Source organism: Meles meles, chromosome X, assembly GCF_922984935.1.
Source record: "Meles meles chromosome X, mMelMel3.1 paternal haplotype, whole genome shotgun sequence".
Lineage (NCBI taxonomy): Eukaryota > Metazoa > Chordata > Mammalia > Carnivora > Mustelidae > Meles > Meles meles.
The window spans coordinates 130,465,635-130,479,090 of NC_060087.1; the positions used below are offsets into that span (position 1 = coordinate 130,465,635).

Consider the following 13,456-nt stretch of genomic DNA (forward strand, 5'->3'; position numbering starts at 1 on the left):
GTGTTTAAAGTGAAGTCTTTTGGAAGCCAGCTACACCTGGCATCTCCAGACTGAGCTCAAGAAACACTGTTTTTGGCAAAAGCCACCCACAACCTGGGGAATCCTTGAACCACTACTCAGTTACTCAGGAAAATGCCTCCTATGCTTCCAATCATTCCCTAGTCTTTCCTTTCCTTCCCATGTCCTTGAGGCTGAGGTTTTAAGTGTAATTGATATACATTCCTTATTGGGTGAAGGACACTTAAGACTCCATTTATGAAATATTGGATATGAAAGCTATTGTCATTTTTTGAGATACTGATTTAAGTTTGATCTCTCACTGAAGTATGCGTATAGGTGTTGTAACTCATTTCTTTATGGGACTAAAAGGAAATTTTTGTATAGTGAAAATTTTGTAGTGGCAATTAAGAGCTTGCACACATGCTGGGATGACTAAACTCACTGAATGTGTTTCTATCTCCATCCTCCTTGGTTGCTAAGAACCACAAGTAATGTTAGAAGTGAAAGATTAAAAGGTCTAGAATAGAAATGCTAAGCCCCTGAATGGAGCATTTGCATAGAGAACTATTACTGGTCTGTTAATTTGGCATCCTTTGGAAAACTGACACCTCAAAAATGAAAAACTGAAGCCCCTCCCCAAGAGCTGGCAGGAAGCCTACATTTCTGGAGTTTTCAGGGTTATTAGACCCGAGAATAAGAAATGTTAAGTCTGGAGCCAGATACTGATATGTCACCACTCTCACATAAGATCACTGCTCAAGGCTAGGACTCATGCAGCAGTAGGTAGGCATGGACAAAACCTCATGTCTCCATGAGCTGATCAAGGTTTCTAGGATAGTGGTTAGCTACAAGAACTACTGACCAAGATAAGGACATTCCAGCTTGTCCAAATCTAGGCCTACACCCTACTGATTTCAAGTGAGCAACATTAACATGTTGCCTCCACAAGGCAGTCCTCTTTCATCATCTCAAAGGCAGGCAATATTCTCTAGCCTACAACATCCCTGTGCTTCCTGTGTATTCTTCAGAAGTGTAAAATTCAACCTCAGTCACTGGGACCCTCCAGTCATCATATAATCTAGAATGGTCATCATTTTGACCTGAATAAGTGAAGTCAAGTAAATATGATGACAGAAGCCAGCCAGAAATAAAGAATAAAACCCACCTTCCCACTGGAAAAACATGAAGGAACCCCCAAGTCCAAGCTTACTGTATAACAAAGATAATCCTAAAAATTTATAAGACGTAATGGCACATAAGTATTACACAACATCTCTACTTTGTGTTTTTAATGAGTGCCCAAATGTCTGAAAAAACCCATGTCTTCTTTTTCCATGAAAATATTACCCATATTCTTCCTACCTAGAAACAATCAGTTCCATTGCTCATTCTTATTTTCCACTTAATTCTGTTTATAACATCATATTTTGTTCAATACGATCTCCATTCAAAGCACCATTCCAGTACTCAGCACTATAATACTACAAGTTATGTGTTTCTCCCTACTAATCAAGCAAATGATGAAAAATACAAATAACATGAAAAAATTAGGAAGACTCAATATTGTCAGGAAGTCAGTTCTTCCCAAATTGATCTGTAAGTTGAAGGCAGTTCCAGTGAAAATCCCACCAAGTTATTGTGGAATTGTGTGGATATTAACAAACTGATTCTAAAGTTTATATGGAGAGGCAAAACACCCAGAATAGCCAAGTCAATATTGAAAGAGAACAAAGTTGGAGGGCTGACACTACCCAATTTCAAGACTTATTGTAAAGCTACAGTAATCAAGATGGTGTAGTATTGGCAAAACAATAGATAAACAGATTAATAGAACAGAATAGAGAGCCCATAAAATGACCAACATATAGTCAATGGATCTTCCACAAAGGAGCAAAGACAGTCTTTTAGACAAATGGTGCTGGAACAACTGGACATCTACACACAAAAAAAATTTAGACACAGACTTTACACCCTTCACAAAAATAAATTAAAAAATGGAAAGAACCTAGATGTCCATCAACAGAAGAATAGATAAAGAAGATGTGGTGGGGCACTTGGGTGGCTCAGTGGGTTAAGCCTCTGCCTTTGGCTCAGATCATGGTCTTAGGGTCCTGGGATTGAGCCCCACATCAGGCTCTCTGCAGCGGGGAGTCTGCTTCCCTTTCTCTCTGCCTGCTGCTCTGCCTACTTGTGATGCTCTGACTACTTGTGATCTCTCTCTCTGTCAAATAAATAAAATCTTTTTAAAAAAAGATGTGGTACACACACACACACACACACACACACACACACACAATGGAATACTATGCAGCCATCAAAAGAAATGAATCTTGCCATTTGCAACGACATGAATGGAACTAGAGGCTATTAGGCTGAGCGATATAAGTCAATCAGAGAAAGACAATTATCATATGATCTCCCTGATACGAAGAAGTTGAGAGGCAAAGTGGGGGATTTGGGAGGTAGGGAAGGAAAAAATGAAACAAGATGGGATCAGGAGGGAGACAAACCATAAGAGACTCTTAATCTCACAAAACAAACTGAGGGTTGCCGGGGAGGGGGGTGTAGGGAGAGGGTGGTTGGGTTACGGACATTGGGGAAGGTATGTGCTATGGTGAGTGCTGTGAAATGTGTAAACCTGGCGATTCACAGACCTGTACCCCTGGGGATAAAAATACATTATATGTTTATTAAAAAATAAAAAATTTTAATAAAAGGAAAAAAAATAAAAAGAGTGCCTGGGTAGTGCAGTTGGTTAAGTGTCTGACTCTTGGTTTTGGTTCAGGTTGTGATCTCAGGGTCATAAGATCCAGTCCCACACTGGACTCCACACTCAGCACAGAGTCTGCTTGAAATTCTGTCTCCCTGTCCCTCTGCCCCTCCTGCTCATTCTCTCTCTCTCAAATAAATAAATCTTTAAAAAAATAAAATGGACTATAGACCTAAATGTCAAACACAAAACAATAAAATTCTTAGAAGATAACACAAGGTAAAAGCTAAATGCCCTTGGGTATGGCAATGACTTTTTAGATACAACACCAAAGACACAATTCATGAAATAAATAATTGATAAGCTGTACTTCATTAAAATTTAAAAATCCTGTGAAAGACAATATCAAGAGAATGAGAAGATATGGTCCATATATACAATGGAGTATTATGCCTCCATCAGAAAGGATGAATACCCAACTTTTGTATCAGCATGGATGGGACTGGAGGAGATTATGCTGAGTGAACTAAGTTAAGCAGAGAAAGTCAATTATCATATGGTTTCACTTACTTGTGGAGCATAAGGAATAACATGGAGGATATTAGGAGAAGGAAAGGAAAAGTGAACTGGGGTAAATCAGAGGGGGAGATGAAGCATGAGAGACTGTGGACTCTGAGAAACAAGGTTTTGTGAGGGGATGGGTGAGCCTGGTGCTGGGTATTGTGGAGGGCATGTATTGCACGGAGCCCTGGATGTGGTGCATAAACAATGACTCTTGGAACAATGAAAAAAAATTAAAAAGATTAAAAAAAAGACAAGCCACAGACTGGGAGAAAATATTTGCAGAACACACATCTGATAAAGGATTGTTATTCAAAATGTATGAAGAGCATTTAAAACTCAAAAATAAGAAAACAAACAGCCCTATTTGAAAATGGGCAAAAGACCTGAAAATACACTTCACCAAATAAGACATACAGGTGTCAAGTAAGCACATGAAACTATGCTCCACATTATATGTCATCAGGGAAATGTAAATTAAAGCAATGAGATACCACTACCCACCTTAGAATGGCCAAAATCTGGAGCACTAACAACACAAAATGCTGGTGAGAATATGGAGCAACAGGAATTCTCATTCATTGCTTGTGGAAATGTGAAAGGTAAAGACACTTTGGAAGACAGTTTGCAGGTATCTTACAAAACTAAGCATACTCTTACCATATGATCTAGCAGTTGTGCTCCTTAGTATTTATCCAAAAGAGCTGAAAATTTATGTCCAAACAAAAACCTGTACACGAATACTTATAGCAGCTTCATTCCTAATTGCCAAAATTTAGAAACGACCAAGAAATCTTTCAGTAGCTGAGTGGATAAAATATGGTGTATCCAGAGAATGGAATATTATTCAGCATTAAAAAGAAATGAATTATCAAGTCATGAAAAGACATGGAGAAATCTTAGATGCATATTACTAAATAAAAGAAGTCAATCTGAAAAGGATATATACTATATAATTTCAACTACATGACCTTCTGGAAAAAGCAAAACTGGAGACAGTAAAAAGATCAGTAATTGACAGAGTTTAGTGCGGAAGGAGGGATGAATGAGCAGAACACAGAGGATTTGGGGGGCAGGGAAACCACTTCGCATGACATTATAATGGTGGATACATATCATTATACATTTGTCAAAACAGGAGGATGTACGAGACCAAGAGTAAATCTTAATGTAAACTGTTTGACTAATTGTAACAAATGTACCACTGTAGTGTGAGATGTCAATAACATAGGGGACGGGCTGTGTTTTGGGGGAAGTAAGGAGTATATGGGAGATCTCTATATTTTCCACTCAGTTTTGCTGTGAACCAAAAATGGTTCTAAAAAAATAAAGTTTATTAATTAAAAATAATGCAAAATGATACTGCATAACTTTTAAGTAATTACATCTGCAATGAATGGCCTTATTTGCAAATAAGGGCACATTCTGAGGTATTGGGGGTTAAGATTTCACCATATGAATTTTGGGAGGACACAGTTTAACACATAACAATCTTAAACAATCAGGTGCCTGGGTGGCTCAGATGGTCAAGGGGATGCTTTCGGCTCATGTCATGATCCCAGGGTCCTGGGATTGAGTCCCGCATTGGGCTCCCTGCTTTTTTCCTTTCTCTCTCTCTCTCTCTGTCTGTCTCTTGTGATTAAATAAATAAAATCTTTTAAAAACAATCTTGAACAATTAAGGGGAGTAATTTCTGTCTATCCATGTATTCTCCCACAGAAATTTTTTATAGTTCACATCAAAAATTTCATTGATCCAAAACTGTTGATTCAGAAGAGCTATTGTAGTCCAAGTGTGTGTAAAAATTAGAATGTTATTGGCTCTGAGTACCCAAAATGATCAGTGTTATTAGCCATGTGAATGAGCCATCTTGGGTTTCCAGCCCAGTTAAGCCTTCATATCATTAAATTTCCAAATTACATCTTCAACCACATGAGAAATCTCAAGAGAGAACTGCCCAGCCAAACTTTCCCCCAATTCCTAACTCACAAAATTGTGAGCAGAATAAAATGGTTGTTTTAAGCCAGTATGTTTTGGGTAATTGGTAACACAGCAAAAATAACTTAAATGGAAAAAGTTCCCAGATTAATAAAGAACTTCTATGAAGCATAAAAAAGGAGAAACGTCCCAATGAAGAAATAGGAAAAATAAAAATTTCAAACAAAAGGAATCAGAAATGGACCCCTAACTAAGGTATTTAACTTCATTTATAATCAGAGAAATTCAAAATAAAAACACAATGAAATAATATTTGAGTCACATACTATTAAATGTTGGTGGGGGCACCTGGGTGGCTCAGTCAGTTAAGCAGCCAACTCTCAATTTCAGCTCAAGTCATGATCTCAGGGTCCTGGGATGGGGCCCCGTGTCTGGCTTCTCACTCAGCGAGGAGTTTGCTCAAAGATTCTCCCTCTCCCTCTGCCCCTTACCCTGCTCAAACTATTTCTCTCTAATAAATAAATAAGTCTTTTTTTTTAAAGGAGGGCATGTGATGTGATGAGCACTGGGTGTTATATGCAACAGATGAATCATTGAATACTACATCTGAAAATAATGATGTACTATATGTTGGCTAACTGAATTAAAACTTAAAAAATAAATGTTGATGATGATGTGGGAATTGATAGAGGTTTAAATTGGTATAGCAACCTAGAGAACAATTTGACAATTTATCTTAAAACTGAAAATATTCTTTGACTCAGCAATGCCACAGTTAGGTACACACCTTAATGAAACTCTCCAAAATTATTTAGAGCAGCATTATTTGTGAGAGCTAAAAATGAGAAACAAACTTCTGTCAATGGGAAATTTATAAATGAATTTTTGTACACATACACAGTCCTACAATGAGATATTATACAGAATTAAAAAATTGATTAAACAAATCTGCATATCTCAAAATGGCAGTTCTCACAAACATGATTAGTTAGCTAAATGGATGAATACAGAAAATATGATACCATTTATATAGAGTCTAAAACATGAGAACACAAGGAAATGCAAAGAAATGTAAATGAAGAACAGTGCGTCCCTCTATGGGGCAGAGAGCTGGAGGCTATTGAGAAGGAATATGCAAAGAGGTTAACTTCATTAGCCGTATTTTATGTCTTAGGTACTAGGTATAGAAGTATTGGTTGCACTTTTATACCATTTTGTATGTTAAATATTGTAGAATGTATTTTTTTATAGTAGTTACTTACCAGAAGCTCTTGTAAAAAAAAATTCCCAGGTGTGTCTCAGACCCAGCAGATCAGAACCCCCAGAGGTGGGGCTCAAGAATTTGCCCCCTAGGTAACCCTGACATTAGGGGGTCTAAGCCAGGAGAAGCCCATCCCTGTGGAGGTGGCCTACTTCATGCTGTATTATTACACTTTCACTTTATAAGTGACATTTACCTATCAGTTCCTCAATTTTAGTGCCTTTGTGCTAGTTACCATGCAAGACAATGGGGACATAAAAACAAACAAGATCTTTTTACTTGCTTCGTGGGTCTTCTCTTTGGGTGGAGGAGACATTATTCTTTGTTGGCCTTTGAGCAGAGAGTTGAGGAGGCTGTAAAATGAGAGGGAAAGTTAACTCCAATTACAAAAGGTTTCAAAAACTTTCAAACTGAACATGTTGAAATCTATCAGTTCGACCCTGGTGTCCCTAAACCCCTCTTTCCTGATATCCAGGACAGCCACAGCCTGCTTCATTGCACCTGATTGGGACCTCTACATGCTTCCGCCAAGAGAAATTCTGGACTCCCCTCTTGCCTTGGCTGTACTTTGCATCTCTCCATAATGTCTCATAACTTTGCCATTTACTCATTGTGTGACTGGGCTGGCTGTGTCCCTTCTCTGAGACTCCCTTTCTGCCTCTGTAAGTGGAGCAGATGGTTAAGTCCTCAGAGTGGCAAAACTTGGACCAGTATGTAGCCTTCCAGGTCACCATGCTATTTCATTGCCTTTCCGGGATCACAAAAAGCTGATTTGAAAATTGGCAACCAAGTATTTATCAGAGACATGGATTCTGATTAACCTCTAGATGTTTTTAGGAAAAAGAAGACACACGTGGTAAACTTTCAAGGCACCCCTGACTAGATCCCATTCCATATACCATGGAAAGTGAATCACGAGTTTTGGAGAAAACAATTTTAGACAGTCTTGCCATTTCCCCACATGATTGAGCAGAAGGAAACCTACAAATCTGAGGCGTAGCCAGTTTTGTCTCTAGTAAATATGAGGAGGATTTTTCCTCCTTACCAGGACTGTGAGTGGAAGTAAATTCTAATGTGGATGAAACAACCAAAAGAGACATAGCCTCAAGTCTACTCAAAGAGTTATGGGGACCAATTTAGGATCTAAACTGGGAATGCGAGTGGACAGTTCTACGCCCCACCTGGTACAAGGTGGCTTTCCAGACCTGGTTGGGTGAGTGAGTCTCCCAAGGGACATCAAGCACAGGCTCCTCCTTGTGTGACTGGGGAGAGTCCTGCCCACAGGAGGCGAGGATGTAGTTGGCAGGGCAGGCAGGAGCACCCAGACCACTGGACCCTTTGCGCGAGGGCAGCCACTCCCTCCATTCTTCTGATGGCCCTAGGGTCCTAGGCATGCAGACCAACCCACAGCCTACTGCCAGGAGGAAAATGCAGGCCCAAAGTGTTGGGCTCCATTTCCAGACAGTGGACTTGAAGCAATCAAAATGGAGAAAGCCCAAGCAAACCAGAACGGTGGGTCACCCCTCCTCGGGACAGGCCACCGGCACTGGGGTAGCGACGCGCCTTGGCCGGTGGGTCCGGGTCGGCGGGTCCTGCGTGCACCCACCGTGGCCTCGCCCCCGCCCGCCCCCCAGCGAGCCTGGGGACTGCAGACCCTCCGTTGGGGTGGAGTGTGTGAGTGCTCCAGCGTTGCGCACGAGGCGTCTCCTCCACGTAATTAATGGCACCTGGACGAGGTGCTGCCCGCCGAGCTGGGACAGGACCAGTCCTGGGTGGGGTGGAGGAGGGGGGAAACAGGCGAAGAGGCCCCCAGGACACCCTCCCTCCCCTCCCCCCACCCCAATCCCGTTCCCCACCCACGCCAGAGCACAGCGCCGGCGGGCGCACGCATCTCGGGCCTGCCCAGCCCCTCTCCGGCGGGCCCCCGCGGACGTGGGGGCCCCGCGGATGTGGAACCCTCGCCACGCCGACGCCCCGAGGGCACGCTCCGGGAGCGGCGGGCGGTGGACGGGGCTGGGTCAGGGATGGGGGCACCGAGTCGCGGATCCCCCGGGTCCCCCCACCTGTGCCAGCGGCCCCTCAGGGGGCGGGGTGGGGGGGGCGGAAGGGGCAGCTGACGTCACGCGCGGTCCCGGGGTGCCCGCGGCGGTGGCCGCAGCCCGGCCGCGTGATCCGCGCGCGCCAATGGCCCGGCGGTCTCCGGGGCGACGCGGAGGGTCCGCGCTCCGCCGCCGCCGCGCCCCCGCCCCGAGTCCGCACTGCAGAGAGTGGTGGCGAGCAGGCGCCGGCGCGCTGGCCCACGTGCCGCGCGGAGAGAGGGACCGCGAGAGGAAGCAGGGGAGCCGCGCGAGAGAGCCAGGGAAAGAGACGCGCAGCCCCTGCGCCCCTCCTGCTGGGACCTCCGCCGGGAAGGACCCCGGCCCAGAGGAAGGTACCAGACCCCGGGGAGGGTGCGCTTGACCCCGGGAGACCCCGCCGCCCGCCGCCCCCTCCCGCGGGACTGCGCCAGCCCGCGGGGGCAGGGGGTGGAGGGTGGGGGTGGGGGTGGGGGGTGGGGAGCGGGGTGAGGAGCGTGCTGTGGCCCCGGCCGGTCGGAGGAAGGCGGGGCAGGGATCGAGCCTGGGCGGCAGAGGCACCGCCCCGGGCGAGGAGGGTCACCTGGCGGTGGGAGGAGGGTCACCTGGCGGTGGGAGGAGGGTCACCTGGCGGTGGGAGGAGGGTGTGGGCATTAACCTCGCTCTCGCACGGTTCCTGTTCACAGGCTGTGGAGACCTGGTCTGTCTGCTGTCGCCCTGGGACTTGTCTCAGATATATGTGCATCACGCAGTGACCATTCCCCCCTCAACTAGACTCCACAGAGATTGGGGACATGCCGTTGACCCTGTTGCAGGATTGGTGTAGGGGGGAACACCTGAACACCCAGCGGTCCATGCTCATCCTGGGGATTCCTGAGGACTGTGGTGAGGATGAATTCGAGGAGACTCTTCGGGAGGCTCTCAGGCACCTGGGCAGGTATAGGGTCATTGGTAGGATGTTTAGGAGGGAAGAGAATGCCCAAGCATTTCTCTTGGAGCTTGCCCAAGATATTGACTATTCTTTGATCCCCAGGGAAATTCCCGGAAAGGGAGGGCCCTGGGAAGTGGTTGTAAAACCTCGGAACTCAGATGGGGAATTTCTCAATAGACTGAACCGCTTCTTAGAGGAAGAGAGGCGGACAGTGTCCGACATGAACAGGGTGCTTGGATCGGACACCAACTGTCCTGCTCCAAGACTGGCCATATCTCCCGGCTTCTGGACTTGGGCCCAGACCCTGGGGGCTGCAGTGCAGCCGCTGCTAGAACAAGTGTTGTACAGAGAACTAAGAGTGTTTTCTGGGAACACTGTGTCCATCCCAGGGGCATTGGCCTTTGAAGCCTGGCTTGAGCACACCACTGACATGCTGCAGATGTGGCAGGTCCCTGAGGGTGAAAAGAGGCGGCGGCTGATGGAGTGCTTGCGGGGCCCGGCTCTGCAGGTGATCAGTGGGCTGCGGGCCAGCAATGCCGCTATAACTGTGGAGGAGTGCCTGGCCGCCCTGCAGCAGGTGTTTGGACCTGTGGAGAGCCGCAAAATCGCCCATATAAAATTTTGTAAGGCCTATCAGGAGGTAGGAGAGAAAGTCTCCAGCTTTGTGTTGCGTTTGGAGCCCCTGCTCCAAAGAGCCGTAGAAAAAAATGCAGTGTTACGGAGGAATGTGAATCAGGCTCGCCTGAAACAAGTCTTAAATGGGGCTACCCTTACTGACAAACTTCGAGAGAGGCTTAAGCTGATGAAACAGCGAAGGAAGCCACCTGGTTTCCTGGCACTGGTGAAGCTCCTACGTGAGGAAGAGGAGTGGGAGGCCACTTTTGGGCTAGACAGGGAGAGGATACCAGGGCTGGATGCAGGCATAAGGTCATCTGCCAGAGCCAGCGCTTTCAGAGCAGTGTCCTTCCCTGGCCCTGGCAACACTCTTCAGGCCAGGCCTTCCCAAGGCTTCAGACGCAGGAGGGGCAGAGGACAGCACCGAAGGGGACGTGTGCTAAGGGCCAGGTCTCGAGGTTCAGGGAAATGGAAACACCACACATTCTGCTATAGCTGTGGAGAAGATGGCCACATTAAGGCGCAGTGCACCAACGCTCCAAATCTGCTCTTGGTAAGGCAGAGGAAACAGGCTGCAGCAGAGTCGGGAAATGGGAACTGGGCTTGGGAAAAGAGCCATCCCAAGCCCAAGGCCAAGTAGGCTCAGGAGAACAGGGCAGCTCCTCTTACTATAGGCCAAGGAAATGGAAGAGTTATTGGACGAATGGAAAGGGGCAGTCTACACAAACAGCAGGGTACTCGAGTGGGGTGGAGGGGCAAAGAAGCCAGGCCCAGGCTGAGCCCCCTCATCCTCCATCAGTTGAAAGGGACCCCACTCACCAAGCCACATGGGGCTCAGTGATGGCCAAGAGCAGTGCCCTGAAGAGGTGCCAGAGATACAAGTGGCAGGCTGCCACACTCAGCACATGGGGGGCACCAGACGCAGGCAAAGACTCCGACATAGCAGAGGCTGAAGAAGGTGCAGCCGGGGACTCGGTCATCAGTCCCATTGTCTGGCCACCCCTACATGCCCACCCCATGGGCTCCGAGCTGAAGATGCCTACTGGCCCTCAGACCACACTGGGCCTGGAGGAAACTTCCCCATGGCCATCCCTGCCAGAAAGAGTCAGCTCAAGCAAGGAAGAGCTGCACAACCAAGAGAGAATGCCCTGGAGCGGATGCCACATGGCCCAGCCCGTCTTGGGGGTTGTCTGCACTGCTCTAGGGGAGCCCCAAGAAGGCAACACCCTCGAGCACCTGCACGAGTGAGAGGAGGAGACCCAAACGCCCTGGTAGCCTAGCACCAGCCTACGGGCAGCTTCCTTCCCCTACAGCCTGGAAGGGCTATGAGGGCAAGGAGAGCAAAGACTGTGAGGCGAAGACCCGTGGGCCACACAGAGTCTTGGCCTGAGAGGTGGGGTGCCGCATACCTGGCAGACCAGTACCCCACAGCTGGATCTAGTGTGACTGGATGTGCAGGGAAACTTTTGTTCCAAAGCAGGAAGAAGAAGAGAAAGAGGAAGAGGAAAGGAGGAGGAGAAAAAGGTATAGGAAAGGAAGAGGAAAAGGTGAAGGAGGAAGAGAAGGAAAAGGGAGAGGAGAGGAGTAGGAAGGGGGAGGACTTCGTGGTGGGAGGTGTTTCTGCTTTTGTTTGCACAGTGTCACTGGAGACCGGGAGACCACGGGCAAGGAGACCTGGGACTGGCCTGATGAATGACAATTCAGCAGATGCCAATGCCAAGGCCAGCTCCAATCCCTGCCAACCTGGGAAGCTGGCTTGGGGCACCCCTGAGTGGTCAGCCCCAGTCTATGTGAGGGGCACCCGAAGCCATCTGCCACCCACTCTGGACTGGGAGATGTTAGGGACCGCCTCAAGGGTGCCAGCCTCTTGGGTCTCCCAAGAGGGAGACCCTCATGTACATCCCCCGGGGCACGTCGCTCCATGTTCTGGGAAACCCGCTGGTGTCCCTGTAGGGCCCTTAGTGACACACGTGTCACGTTACTCCCTTCCCCACTAGATCCCGTTCCTGCGCAGAACCTTGAGATGTGCAGGAGCCCGCGGTGGGTGTCCTGGCCTACCGGGGCAGCCGCCCCCCAGCCCGGGGAGCCTGCCGTGAGCTTCGGTGGCGACCGAGGCTCCGCTCGCTCTCTCCCAGTGTTGTGAGCTCCACCTCTGCTTTCTCAGTGTAGATTTAAGCCGGCCACTGCTTGTTCTCGTGGAGATGTGTGTGTGTGCTTCTCTGAGCAGCTGTCCATCAGCAGCAGCAGCCCCATCCCCGAGATCCCCAGCCCAGTTCCAGGAGATGGCGGGAAGGATGCCCGAGGGCACGGCTGCTGCTTGGCCCGCGACCTCGGGAAGGAGGAACCGACCAAGGACCGAGGTCTCCACGGGAGTCTCCAGCGGGAGTCTCCACGGGAACCGTCTCTGATGTGCCACCCTGTTGTTTCTTGTGACTCCGTGTCCCCGGCTTGGCCGAGTGTCCCCTCCTGCATTTTCCGCCATCCTGGGACTGTCCTGTGCAGGCCATAGGGCGGGACCAGGCCCCAGCATGTCGGCCAGAGGGGAGGGTGCGTGCCCTGGGGTGAGGGGACGTGGCCAGCGTCCGTCGTCCTGGCCAGAGGTTGATCTTGGGGTCCCCAGGAAGGGAGGCTGGAGGGCCGTGGTGTTGGGGGAAGCAGAGACACTTCCTTTGGGACCCCAAGAGGAGGGGGGCATAACCTGTGGGCTCTAGTGGCCGTTAGATGTTCCTCTCTCTGTTGTCATTCCCTCTTTGATGGTTTTAGTAAATGTTTTCTTCAATAAAGTTAATTTCATGTGTCAACTGAGTCTTGCCTCTACTGTGGGCAATTGAGGGAAGGATCTACTGGGGATGTGGGTGCAGGGGGGAAACAGTGGCCTGGTCAACATGGGAGTATATGTGGGGTAAGTTCCATGAGAACTTTGCAGTGTCTTTTTTTTTTTTTAAGATTTTATGTATTTATTTGACAGAGAGAAACACAGCAAGAGAGGGAACACAAGTAACGGGGTGGGACAAGGAGAAGCAGGCTTCCTGCTGAGTGGGGAGTCCAATGCGGGAATTGATCCCAGGAGCCTAGGATCATGACCTGAGCCAAAGGCAGACCCTAACGACTGAGCCACCCAGATGTACCAGCTTGGCAGTGTGTTCATTGCAAAAGGTGGTGAACATCTAGGGAACATTGGCTTATGGACCTGGCAAGGGAACAAAGCTCAGCAGAGCCAGATGGTGCCAGTGAACAGAACGTTGCTGGGAGTGTTCAGTGGCTATCTGGATTCTCAGGGAACTCAGGGCACTTGCATGAATAAGGGAGGGTAAGGGACAGCAGGAAGTACCCAGAGGCCCCAGGATCCCTCCCTGTCTTATTGG

At 48.2% G+C, this 13,456-nt stretch overlaps 1 long non-coding RNA gene across 2 annotated transcripts; it reads left to right on the forward strand.

Annotated features, from left to right (window-relative positions):
* Positions 1 to 8,619: 8,619 nt before the first annotated feature.
* On the forward strand, positions 8,620 to 12,838 carry LOC123934511. Of its 2 annotated transcripts, none has more exons than XR_006816809.1 (3): positions 8,620 to 8,901; positions 9,232 to 9,482; positions 12,256 to 12,838. It is a non-coding gene; the product is annotated as an uncharacterized LOC123934511 (long non-coding RNA). The 2 variants fall into 2 exon arrangements; XR_006816808.1 differs by having other exon boundaries at positions 9,232 to 9,430.
* Positions 12,839 to 13,456: the final 618 nt, after the last annotated feature.